General features: G+C 48.4%; 1 long non-coding RNA gene across 1 annotated transcript in view; it reads left to right on the forward strand.

Moving 5' to 3' along the window:
- The first annotated feature begins 477 nt into the window (after positions 1-477).
- Positions 478-13,300, forward strand: part of LOC116070435 — a 23,008-nt gene continuing 10,185 nt past the window's right edge. Inside the window, exon 1 of the long non-coding RNA XR_004110390.1 lies at positions 478-632. This is a non-coding gene — a long non-coding RNA (uncharacterized LOC116070435). The remainder of the gene's footprint in view (positions 633-13,300) is intronic.

Below are 13,300 nucleotides of genomic sequence, written 5' to 3' on the forward strand. Positions count from 1 at the left end.
CCTCCTTCTTCTTCTTCTTCTCCTTCTTCTCTTCCTCCTCTTCAAATGCACACACTTATTAACTGTTTCTGGTGAACTCTAGTTCTGGGAGACAGTTTCGGAGAGGAAGAGGGTTTCATTGGTGCTGGGACATCCAACTCCATTCTAAGACCAGTCTGGTCAAATCACCAGCAATTGCAACCTTGGATTCTTGAAGGAAAGATGGAGGGGGACAGGGATGATGGGACAGTGTAAACAGACAGAGGAAGGGAGGACAGGAACAGGAAGGGGAGGAAACATGTTAAAGGTCATGCAGAGAGGCTGTGCTTGAGAGAGCAGCAACTACAAAAAAAAAAAAAAAAAAAAAAAAAAAAAAAAAAAAAAAAAAAAAAAAAACAACTAAGTCACAATGAGATGGTTTGTATATGCTTGGCCCAGGGAGTGGCACTGTTGGGAGGTGTGGCCTTGTTGGAGTAGATGTGACCTTGTTGGAGTAGATGTGGCCTTGTTGGAGTAGGCATGGAACTGTAGGTGTGAACTTTAAGGCCCTCATCCTAGCTGCCTGGAAGTCAATATTCTCAGCTGTGCCATGCTTGGTTGGATTCTGCCATGCTTCCTGCCTTGATGATAATGGACTGAACCTCTCTGAACCTGTAAGCCAGCCCCAATTAAATGTCCTTATCATAGTTGCCTTGATCATGATGCCTGTTCACAGCAGTAAAACCCTAACTTAGACACATATCATCCCTCCAATAAGTCCCTACTTTCCATGGTGTGGTGGTAAATGTAATCCCAAACTGTGGGGGAGCTGAGGCAAGATAGGAGGATCAGGAGTTCAAGATCATCCTTGGATGCTTAGTGAGTTCCAGATCAGAAAAGCAGCCAATCGCTCACTCAGTCAATCAGTCACTAATCAATAGAGTTCCAGGGCATGATGGATGTATGTCCACAGCTTACTCACATACTCTTGAGCCATGTTCACCATCCTTCTCATGCTGAAATTTCCACAGTGAGGTCTCCTTGGAGGATGATCCCAGCCCACATCAGAACACTACTTCATGGCTTACAGAGCTGTCACATAATTCTATATAATGGTCTTTTGTGGCCATGCTGTGAGGGAAGAGTTTTTGTCCTCATTGCAGAAATCGGGGCCTAGGTTATTACAACATGGTGTCAAGTTCAGTGTCCCTTTCTGAGTCCTGGGCTTCTTTGTACTCTTCTAGCTTTTCTCTCCAGGGCAGAGGGAAACTGAGGTACAGCCTGGAGTAATGACTTGGTGGAATCTCATACTTTGCCTCACCCGCTCTTAGACTGTCTCAGAGTTCCTATTTAACAAATTGTATGAGTGTGTGTGTGTGTGTGTGTGTGTGTGTGTGTGTGTGTGTGTGTGTGCTCATGCATGCACACACACACACACACATGAGGGGGGGGGAGGGAGAGGGAGAAGGAGGAGGAGAGAAAGAGTAGGTACACACATACTGCTGCATGCACATATGGAGGTCAGAAGCCAATGCTGGGTGTCTTTCTCTATCACTGTCTCCTGTATTTTTGAGGCAGGGTCACTCAGTGATCCTAGAACTCAGTGATCCAGCTAAGCTGGATGGTCAACGTGCTCCCTGGATCCTCCTCCTCCTCTTGCTCTCCCAGCCCCAGGACTACAGATGTGTACTGCCATGCCCAGCTTTTAATGTGGGGCTGTGTAAGTGAACCCAGTTCTCATACTAGCTCAGCAAGTTTCCTACCAACTAAGCCATCTCCCTAGCTCCAGGGAGCATGATCTCTCAAGTCAACCAAACCTTCCAGAAAGCAAAGAGAGGGAGTAACTGTGGAGAGGTAGGAAGAGTTGTTATTGGAAGACGGTGCAGACGCCTGTTGGAAGCTGAAAGGACCTCACTGTACTGTCTCATCATGTGCTAATACAATTATCTCATGTTGGCTATGAATAATGCGGTTCCTGGGCTTCTGAAGAAGAGGCGTGGGGCTGCCAGCCCTTGAGAATGGCCCTGGGCAGAGTCTGAGTAATCTAAGCCCGTCTGAATCACAGGAGAGGGCCTGCTGGTCTCAATTCAGGATCAGAAAACACATGATGCAAACATTGCCTCGCTGAGCCCTGGAGGGAGGCACGCAGAGGCAGACCCTTGACAAGAGGCCTGGAGGCTTCTCTTTTGCCTGCTCTCCCTTTGACCAGCTTGGCACCGCTTCCCAGGACCACCTTCCACTTGAAAATCTGCCTGTGTGGCAGGCACTTTCACACTCTCTGGGGCTTTGAGCCAGACCTCAAGGATCCATGGTATGTATGCTTGCAAGCTGGTGGGCTATCATCTCAGGCCCAGGGAGGCAGGTTAGCTCACAGGATGACTGGCTGGAGCTGAGCGAAGAGGTGGGTGCCCGTAGTGCCTGCCTCAGGAGGCAGAGGAGTTGGACTTCTGTGAGTTTGAGGCCAGCTTGATCTGCATAGTGAGTTTCAGGACAGTTAGAGCTACATAGTGAGACCTACAAAAATAAAAATAAAATAAAATAAAAAATAAAACAAGAAACGAACAAACAAAAAACCCGAGATGACTGAGCCAGTCTCAGATCCTAATGGCTGACATTGCTGAGCATAAGCAGAGCCATTGTGTCTCCAGCCCTCTTCCCTCCTCCCTCCTCTTCCCTCTCTCTTCCCTCCTCCCTCCTTTCTCTTCCCTCCTCCCTCCTTTCTCTTCCTTCCTCCCTCTACCCTCCACCATATTCTCATATGATATGCAACTGCTTCTCCTATCTCACTATTAGGCAGTCTCCATGATTCAAGACATCCTTCCTTTCTAGAAGTTCCAGGAAACACAGCCGACTACCGCACATTGCACTTAATGTGATTCCAACTCAAGTTGGAAGCCATTTCTCCTAATTCAAGGAAAGTTATGAACTTGGCAGCCCCAGGGGAAACACACACACATACACACACACACACAGAGTCACACAGAGTCATACAGTCACACAGTCACACACAGAGTCACATACACACACCACACACACACATACACATAGTCACACACACAGAGTCACACACAGTCACACACAGTCACACACAGTCACACACACAGAGTCACAGACACACCACACACATACACACAGTCACACACACGGAGTCACACAGAGTCACACAGAGTCACATAGTCACACACACAGAGTCACATACACACCATACACACACACACACACACACACACACACACACACAGTAGTGAATTGTGGATTTGTAGGGAGTGCTTCTCATTTGAGTTGTAAGTATTTCACAAAACCCAAAGAAGAATCAAGTCCAAAAAACAACTGCTCAGAGAGAAAGAGAAACTTGCTTGTAATTCATGTTATGCATAATGGATTTGGCAGGCCTGAGCACAGAAATTTCCAGAAGTGTTTGCGTGGCAGTGGTTCTTAGCCAATGCACATTTTTTAGCTGTCCTGGCCAGCTGCCCAGCCTGCAGAAAAAGGCTCGTATCTCCACAAGCTTGGCTGGCCCCGCTGTCGAGTTTCCAAACGGCATGGTGGCGTCCGATGAGCTTATTCTTAAACGCCAAAAATCTTCTGCTACTTATATTGTTACTGAATACTAGATGTGCTTCATAAAGAGCCGGCAGAGCCAAACCTTCGGGTAATCAAATAGCCTGTCATTAACATTTCCTAAAAACAACAGAAAAATGCAGTGTGGCACCAGATCACTGTTTCTCTTTGTTTGCTTTACACCCTATTCCTGGAACCCCACAAGTGATAGGAGCAGGAGGGGCAGGGAGGCAGAGCTCAGCAGGATGCTTAGACCCCAACTTTTGAAATACATGTGAGAAAGTCATACTTCCACATACATACCACATGTACACATACACATGTACACACACACACTACACATGCATATCATTCACACATACACATCACACATACATACCACACACACCTTATATTCATATCATACACATACTCTACACATACATATCACACACACTACATACATACCACACACACAGACACACACACCACATACATACCACATGTACATATACACACCACACATACATATCACACTCACCACAACACAACACACCACATACACACCAGTCCCTCACTCTCAAGGGGCCCTGAGCCGTGTAGGAGGTACTGAGTCTGAAGTATGCTGGAATTTGACCTCGAAAGAGAAAAGGGGACAGGAGGGCAGCTTGGGGACTTGGCAAACTACAGACTATCCCAGAACTGCCAGGAGACTGGATACTTGGAGTCTCATGAGAGGCCACAGCTGGGATTCAGTTGTCCAGCATGGTAGTTCCTCCTCCCCTTCCTCTCTCCCTCCTCCCTGTCCTCTCTCTCTGGGGTTGTGACCCAGGGTTCCATCTGCTCAGTATCCCCAGCCCTCTTTTTACAATTATCCATTCAATTGTACCCTTTGAGACGGGAGCAGACTAAGCTGCCCAGATTGGCCTTGAATTCACTCTGTGGTCCAAGGCTGCTTGAACTTTGAGCTGGGATGATAGATAGGTCTACACTACTAGACCTGGTTTCAGTGTGGAGACTTTGAGGTCTTTCTTCACACAAAACCTTCAATTTCATGAGTCTCCTTTTATTTCTAGTCTTCAGGGGGAAATCCCTTCACTGGTTTCAGGACTCTTCCATCTTGAACCCCACCCACCACCATCCAGCGCCTAATCAGACATTCCCAATGTTCTGAGCACCTCCTGTCTTTCCAGTCTTCTGTTCAACCCCACAACTCTGACAGATGAAAAGAAAGACTCCCTTTGCCTCCCAGGTTGGTGGGTGACCCGAGTAGATAGCTCGTGGGGTGCTAGAGATGATTCCAGAGAGAGATGGGATAAAGCCAAGCTGATGAGCAGAGATGGCATCTTACAGTAAGAGACTCTGAAGTTAATGATGCTCCTGAAAATAGCTCTTCTGCCTCAAGACAGCCACGCAAACAGAGAAGCAAGAGAGGATGCCCCAGGATGGTTCTTCACCAGATGCTGCTGTGCCTCAGGTACCACATGCCAAGCCGGATTAGGAGTGCCAAGATGCATGTCTACCCAGTTGGAAGCCATTGGGGCTAAGCCAGGTGCTGGTCTATCCAGGTCTGTAAGGCTTGGGCACTGTTAATGGGGCAACAGTGGTGCTTTTCCATGAAGCTGAGGTCTTCCACCACCCTTTCAATTTTTTTTTTAAAAAAAACTGTGTGTAATGTGCATGCACGCGTGTGTGCGTGTGTGTGTGTGTGTGTGTGTGTGTGTGCGCGCGCGCGCATGCATGCGTGGGTGCATGTGTACAAGCACCAGCGAGCGGGTGCATGTGTGCTCGCCTGTGTGTTTGTGTATGTAGTTACTTCTCACAGGAGGCTGCAGAGAAGGCTGATAATCCACCCACCACCCCAGGTCTGGACAAACGCTTGAAGGGATCACAGATAGCTTTGGAGTCCTTCACTTGCTCCTGCCTGAACAGTGAGGAGGAAATGCTGGCCCCAGGGAAGGTCAAGGCAGGGCTGTTTTGTTCTCCAGAGCGGAGCAGAGACGGCCAGCAACACCACCCAGGCAATGCTCTGTGGAGACAAGTCGGAAAACAAGAACCGGGAAGCCCATCTCCTTGGAGCTGTTTATGTTACATAACTCAGATAGACCCAGCAGCAGCAGAACTCCTCAGTGAAGCCAGACGAGGGTGAGGGCGGCTCCCTCAGCCTTGGGTCTGGTCGAGATGGCTGCCTCAAAACAACAACAATCTTATTCTAGGGGATACACCATCACAACTCAGCAGGACATCCTGACTGTTGCAGAGCAGGCTCAGAGAGGACTTGGCAGGCCCTTATCTTCTCCAGCTAAGGAAATGAGCCCTGACCAGAAAGAGGAATGGAGGCTTCTCCTCATAAAGAGGGAAATATATTATTATGCTGGTCCCTGAAAGCCAGTGAAAGGGACCCAGAGCTTGGTGACTGCTTTCTCTCACAAGTCCAGCCCTTTTCAGCCTTGGGCCAAGAGGTAGGGATTGGCTCTCTGGAAGGAAGCATCCGGCAATTGACAAGGAGTCTGTGTGGAAAATGTGTAAGCTGCCTGGTAGTGGTAGCATCCGCCTTTGAGATCTCTGTGAGTTCAAGACCAGCCTGTTCTACATAGTGAATTCTAGGACAGCCAGGGCTACACACACACACACACACACACACACACACACACACACACACACAAACTATAAGGAAGCCAGGCCCAGTGAAACAGAAGTTCAAGGCCTGGGCTAGAGAGATGGCTCAAATGCCTGCTCAGACAGAAGAGACTGCTTGTAACTCATGAGGGTTCTGAGTTCAATAACCAGAGGGAACCTGTAAGGGGGGAGGGATTGGGGAGAGCCAGCTATGGTGGTACATGCATGTTATCTGAGCACTAGGAACCCTGAGAGAGGAGGATCCCCAGGGTTTGTTGTCTAGACAGCCTAGCCAATGAGAGACTGTGCCTCAAAAAACAAAGTGGATAGCTCCAGGGAATGCTGAAGTTGTCCTCTGGCCTCCGTATGCATGTGCACATATACATACATATATAGTGTGCACCCTCACACACACAAACACACTTTTAAAACATACAAGTTCTACAGAAAAAGTTGCAGGCCAGCCAAGACAACTTAGCAAGATCTTGTCTCAAAAAGTCAAAAGGGGCTAGAAGTATTTCTCAGGAGTAAAAGTTCATCTAGCTCACAGGGAGCATTAACTTTAATTACCAGCACTCCAAAAAAGAACGCAAAATAAATAAATAAATACATACATACATACATACATAATAACCTGCTACCAACGGCTAAGTGAGGGCAGCCCCCAGGCCTGAAGTGCACAGAGCAAGGCCTGAGACAGAACAAATGAGAACCCAGGAGACCTCTTTCATCAACACACTATTGTCTCTGAGGATAGTGGTTCCACCATAGGCTGGGAACAAGAATAGAAAGCCAATTGAGAACACAACCCTCAGAATAGTCAGATAGAACCGGCTGCCAACACTTGCCCCGTTAGTAGGCTATGGGGACATGCAGAGAGCATTTTCTCTCACAGGCTTGTGTTTAAAAATACATCTTTCTTCAAAGCTGACTGGAGAGCAGATGAGAAACGTGAAGCCTCCCGTGTCTGTGCGGAGGGGTGTGAACTCGCTCTGTGATCTGATGAGGCTTGAGTGACTCTGCCCTCCCTATGCCGGCTTGGGTTCCCTTGCGTCTCAGCGACTTCATGGCTCCAGTTTAATGGCAGCCAGCGAGATAAACATGGCTCCTTTAAAATGTGGGGTCAAAGGTTGGGAGTGCAGCTTAGTGGTAGGGAGGGCCCTCACCTAACCTGGGCAAGGAGGGCCCTGAACTCCATGCATGGCCACACTCCAGAAACATTGTCCTCCAGGAGGGCTGGCTGGATGCCCACTGAGGGCAAGTGCTGAGGTATCCTTGTATCCTTTGGGCTTGGACCGCTCCTCTACAAATGTGTCCCAGAAGCCTCCTCTCTTCCAGTTCCCTTATTTTCAAAAGTAGTTGCCTGGCAGTGGTGGCGCACACCTTTAATCCCAGAACTTGGAAGGCAGAGAGAGGCAGGCGGATTTCTGGGTTCAAGACCAGCCTGGTCTACAGAATTCCAGACAGTAGGGCTACACAGAAAAACCCTGTCTCAAAAAAAGAAAAAAAAAAAAAAGAAGAAGAAGAAGTAGTATAATTTCTACTCACTCCTTAGGAGTAACTAGCAACTACACCAGCAAAAGTTACTTTACAAACCTGGCATTGAGTTCCACATTCAGGTTCAAGTGCTGAGTGATCCCCTCTCTCAGCCTGGCAGGCCCAGTGCAGTATTCTCCTTTAAACGTCACACTGACAGACAACGCTGCAGGCTGTGAAGCTGCTCTGCCTGGAAGACAGACTAGGGCACCTCCAGAGAAGCTGGCTTGGAGGAACCTCTGAAGTCCCCACAAGTCCAAACGAATGTTCTCAGTAGAAACCAACGGGTGGTGAGCTGTCAGGCGTTGGAGATGCCAGAATCTACCCATGGGGGCAGATTTGGCTCCCTTTCCCCAGGGGAGCTTCGAGTGAGCAGATCAACATGGCAGGGTCAAGTTCAAGTCTGCCTCAATGAAACTCTGGGGATGCCTTCCTTGAACAACAACTAGGGCAGTGTGACAGCTGTTTAAGGACTCCTAAGAGAAGGGTCCCCGGGGATGAGGGTGGGGCTTCCCCTGGGACTGCTCTGCTTGCTGTGTGTGAAGCTAAAGACTGGAAGTGGGGGGAGGGGGTCCCCTGCAGGGTCAGGTGAGCTTGCTAATTAGCCAGGGAGCAGAGATGCAAGTTGACAGATGTGGACTCTGAAAAGAGCAGCAACATTATAACAACCATGATTATTTTTACTGTAGGCAGTGGGCCTAGGAGAAGAGGACTGCCTTTGGGCTGAGACCTCCAGTCAGAACCTCTACCATAAAAACCTCCAGTCAGAACCTCTACTATAAAAAAAGCCACCAAGTTGCAGCCCAGGAGGTCTCTCCTGTTGTTTCATTTGGGGTGTTTACAAGCAGAACAAAAAGTCAAATTTAATGGTAGCCAGATAGATAACCACAGCTCCTGGAGAGATGGTTCATGGGTAGACACGGTGATTGCCAAACCCTGAGTTCACTCATTGGCGCCTACATGGTAGAAGGAGAGAGACAAAACTTGTCCTCAGACATCCACTCATGCATCATGGCTTTCAGATGCCCCACAAAATGAATGAATGAATGAATGAATGAATGAATGAATGAATGAGTATTTAAACATTTAAATAAATTCTAGTTCATGGGCTAGGAAGATGGCTCAATAGGTACGACAGCTCTTACTATGTAAGCAAGAGGATCTGAGTTTAAATCCCAGCAGTGATGCAAAATGCTGGGTCTGGCCATTTGTGACTTGATTCTCAGTGTTTGGGGACAGACTGGACCTAGGAAGTTACTAGCCAGGAGGCCTGGCCAAAATGACAGAGCTTCTGGTTCAATGAAACTCTGTCTTAAAAAATAAGGTGAGATGATATCACCTGATATCATCCTCTGCAACTGAGCACATTATACACACACACATGCACACACACACCATGTACATACCACACACACACACACACACACACACACACACTCTGTCTCTCTCTCTCTCTCTCCCTCTCTCTCTCTCTCTCTCACACACACACACACAGAGACATACCACATATATACCGTACACAGCACACACACAGCACATACACTATTTTAAAAACTAAGATCTAGCTCATGGTGCTAGGGACATAGCTTGGACCTTAATATCCACTTGGGAATTTGAACACAGCTTGCAATTACCCAAAGCCACTGCCTCTGGGGCAGGCTGGGAAATTTCTATTTCTTTCATGAGTGACTAAGACCCAAGATCCCTCTGTGTCTTGCATCTGGACCACTTCCTAGCAGAGTCACCTGGGCCTCCGTCACTCTCCATTCTAAGAAGTCTGTTTTACCCGCAAACTGGAACTCAGGATGCCCACCTGTCAGGGGGCTCCCTACCAGGACCCCCATGCACTGCAGTTGGAAACCATGCACTGTAATTGGAGTACCATGCACTGCAGTTGGAGCACCATGCACTGTAGCTGGAGTACCATGTATTGCAAGTGGAGCACAATTCACTGCAGCTGGAGCATCATGCACTCAAGTTGAAGGGCATGCCCTGCAGTTGGAGCACCTTCACTGCAGTTGTCACCTCAAGGGCTGAAGTTGCATGCAGATGTGACCTCACTACTTTCCATTTGTGAAGAACTAAGAAGCCATACTGCCTTTTGCCTCCTGAGAGATGGCTCCAGATGTGACTGGGAGCATGATTCTTTTAATTCACAGTACCTACCACCAGGGCCTGTGGTCCTCCGGAATGGACAGAACGGCCTCCTTCATCACCTGGGCTTGAACGGCTCTGACTTTCTCTGTCCTGCCCCTAGAGTTCTGTGCAAAGTAGGAAGCAGATAGTAAAGGCCTAGAAAGAGAGCAAGGAAGGACCGACATGGGCTCCAGAGAGAAGGGAATTCGTTCCTTGTATTCTTTGTAGATGCATCTCCAGCCTGCATCAGCCTTGGGAGAGTCCCAGGCCTGCAGCAAACCTGTTTGCCCACAGGGCTGTCTCAACATGCTGTTCGCAAAGTCAAGTTTGCAGTGTAAATTCTGATCTTCCCTTTCTTCAGGGATTCACAGATGGGCTCTCAGCGGCTCCTCCTCTCCAAGCCTCTTTGGTGCTGAAAAGTGAGGTCACTGCTCTGAAACATGCCATCCCTGTCAGAACAGGTCCTTCAGGCAGCCAACCAGCAGCAGGGCCCTGCTCTGACTTAGATCTCTCTTGGGCACTATTTTTGGCAGATTTTTTTCCCCATCTTGCTCTTTATCATAAGCCCATTGGGCAAATGACAGCGGTATTGTGAGCTTGAATGGGCTTGTTTGACAGGTCAACTTTCACCCTATGGGCTGCTACTGAGTCCAATAACTGTGAGAAGGACAAGCAAGCAGCTCCAGCTACTTCCTTGCTGTAACTTACTTTTGAGTTTAAGATGTCTTGTTGTCTCCCTGGTTGCGAGATGCGAGGGAGAAGACAGGACCCACCCTGTAGTCGCACTGACAACGTAGTTGGCACTTGACAAGGCCCTTTTTGCTTTGGAGCTCCACCCCTCAGAGCATTGACAGGCACTTTGAGGAGACCTCTCCCAAGTACAGATGATTACACTCAAAGAAACTGCTGATAAATTCATGGGCCAGTGACTCAGTGGGTAAAGTGCTTACTGAGTTCAGGTCCCCAGAACCCATGCTAGAGCCTGCTGTGGTACCCAGTGCTCCTTTGGAGACATGGGAGGTGGAGACAGGAGAACCCCTGGAACTCTTGGGCCAGCTTGCCTGGTGTGTGCAACAGTAAATAAGGGACCCCAAGTCAGACAAGTTAGAAGGTGAGAACTGATTGAGAGTTGTCCACTGGCCCCTGTATTTGTGCTTGTACTCATACACACAAACATGAAAACACATACACACACATGCATACACACATGCATGCACACTCATGCACACATATATATACACAAGGTAAAATAAATTTCTACTGCCAGTAAAAACAAGAAATTGCCTTAGACATAAACCTCACATTCAACATCTTTATTTTGTATATCATTATTCCCCAAGCTACGTTAAGTAGGGTTGGAGTAGATTTAGGCAAACCCCCTACGTAGGAAGATCTAAAGCAGGGTGTGGTGATGTGTGCTTGTAATCTTAGCTACTCAGGAAGCTGAGGCAGGAGGACCACAAGTTCCAGGTCAGCCTGGGCTCTATAGGTAGGCCTTGGGGGGGGGGGGGAGGAGTGAGGGAGAGAGAAAGCAGAGAAGAAGAGGAGGAGGAAGAAGAGGAGGAGGAGGAGGAGAAAGAGAAAGAGAAAGAGAAAGAGGAGGTTCTGAACAGGTCCAGCCAGGAAGAAGAGAGTTGGTTTGTACAGGGCAGAGGAGTAAGGAAGATCAGACTCCCTGTTGGAGGTAGTGAGTGTGGCCATGCTGCAATGCTGGGGGTGGGGGGCGGCTGTAGGCTAAACTCAGAGAGGCCAGGGCAAGCAGCCATGAACTGTGCTGCCACAGCAGGGAGCAGTGATTCATAAATCTGCCTGGGAAGAGCCCTAATCCCAGCCCTTCATCACTTCCCCACCCCATGCCTGCTACCATGCCACCCTGCATGACTGATAATTCTCCACCCTGGGAATGAGATGCTGTTGGTGTTTCAAAGACTTCTTCCCTATCCTCGCTTGGAAATCCTTTGGGGGCCTGTGGAGATGGCCTAGCAGGCAAGTGTCTGCTGAGTAAACTTGGATCCCCAGAATGCATATAAAAAGCTGGACATGATGGCATTCCCCTGTAATCCTAGTCCTGGGGAGATGAAGATAGAATCTCCTGGAGGCTTACTGGCTAGTCAGTTTAGCTTAATGGATGAGTTCTAGGTTCATTAAGAAAACTTGTCTCAAAACAGTAAAATACAGAAGGCATCCACAGATGCCTGACCTTCACACACATTCACACACATGTATGTGCACACATGAACATGTATAATGCACCAGAGAGAGAGAGAGAGAGAGAGAGAGAGAGAGAGAGAGAGAGAGAGAGAGAGAGAGACCCTGAAATCTCTGTTTTGAACCAAAACCCAGCAGGCTTAGGTCCTGTCTGGAACATCAAAAGACCTTGGCTCGTGGACAACTGTTTTCAGAGGTCCTAACAAGACCTCCCAGGACTACAGAGGTTTTATTCAGGGACCATGGACTCATTCATTGGTGGGGCACCAGGAGCCGTATCTGCTCCAGCCTCTGTCTTTTCAGACCTTTGTAAGCACAGCTCTTTCCAGATTTCCTGTTTTCTCACCCTCCTCTTCTGTCTGTTCAGGTCAGAGTCCTTGTTTTCCTCTCCACAGAGCTGTGGACTGTGGCCACAGCAGGTGCTGAGTCAGCTTTGGATCTAGAGTGCTACCTGGAGGCTGGGGTGAGGAGGAGAAGCCAATGCAGGACAGCAGGCCTTATCTGTCTGTAACTGGGTGGCTGGGGGTTGGATCTCAAGCCTGGACTCCTGCATGTGGGAGCTGAGCACTCTACCACTGATCTGTGCTCCCAGCTCTATGAACCAGGCTTCAAGAGATGGGGGCAGAACCCACCTTCCTCCCCATCTCAGTTCCTGTCCCGAGTTGTACTTGGCCTGGTGCTCAGGTCCCAGAGAAAGCATCATCAAGATGAAGTGATAGGGACAAAATCTAAGGGGATCTCCTTGAATTAAGATGGACATTCCTGGGGCAACAGACTCAGAGTTTCCTGACAAGCTAGAGTTTCATGGTACCTTGAGGAGTGATTTTCATCTCAGGGACTGAGTCTCATTTCAAGAATTATGCCCACTTTGAGAGTTTCAGTTTTCCATTTTTTACATGGGTATAACAAAGTCTTCTGTCAATGTGATCAGTTTACAGCTTTGGACTAAGGGTTGCCAGTGAGCCACAGTGTGTTGGTGTGCCTGGGTCAAGCTGGAGGTAGGAGGCAGATGGATACCAAGACCTCCAGCCACCATCAAGGTGATATATAGAGCATGCCTCAGTTTCCCTGACTGTTAAGGGGTGATGGCTTCCTCATGGACATATTTGGAAAATCAAATAAGCCAGACATATTAAGCTCATAAAGTGGGCTTGGCACATGCATCATGCATGGATTAGCCCTTGGCATCCATACCCTATAGTGGCATCCTCTCTTGCCTTCCCCACTCACAGGTCACATGACCTAGGGCAAGTCACTACAGCCCTCTGCTTCTTCTTCTTCTTCTTCTTCTTCTTCTTCTTCT

The sequence above is a fragment of the Mastomys coucha genome, unplaced genomic scaffold (genome assembly GCF_008632895.1).
Source record: "Mastomys coucha isolate ucsf_1 unplaced genomic scaffold, UCSF_Mcou_1 pScaffold22, whole genome shotgun sequence".
Lineage (NCBI taxonomy): Eukaryota > Metazoa > Chordata > Mammalia > Rodentia > Muridae > Mastomys > Mastomys coucha.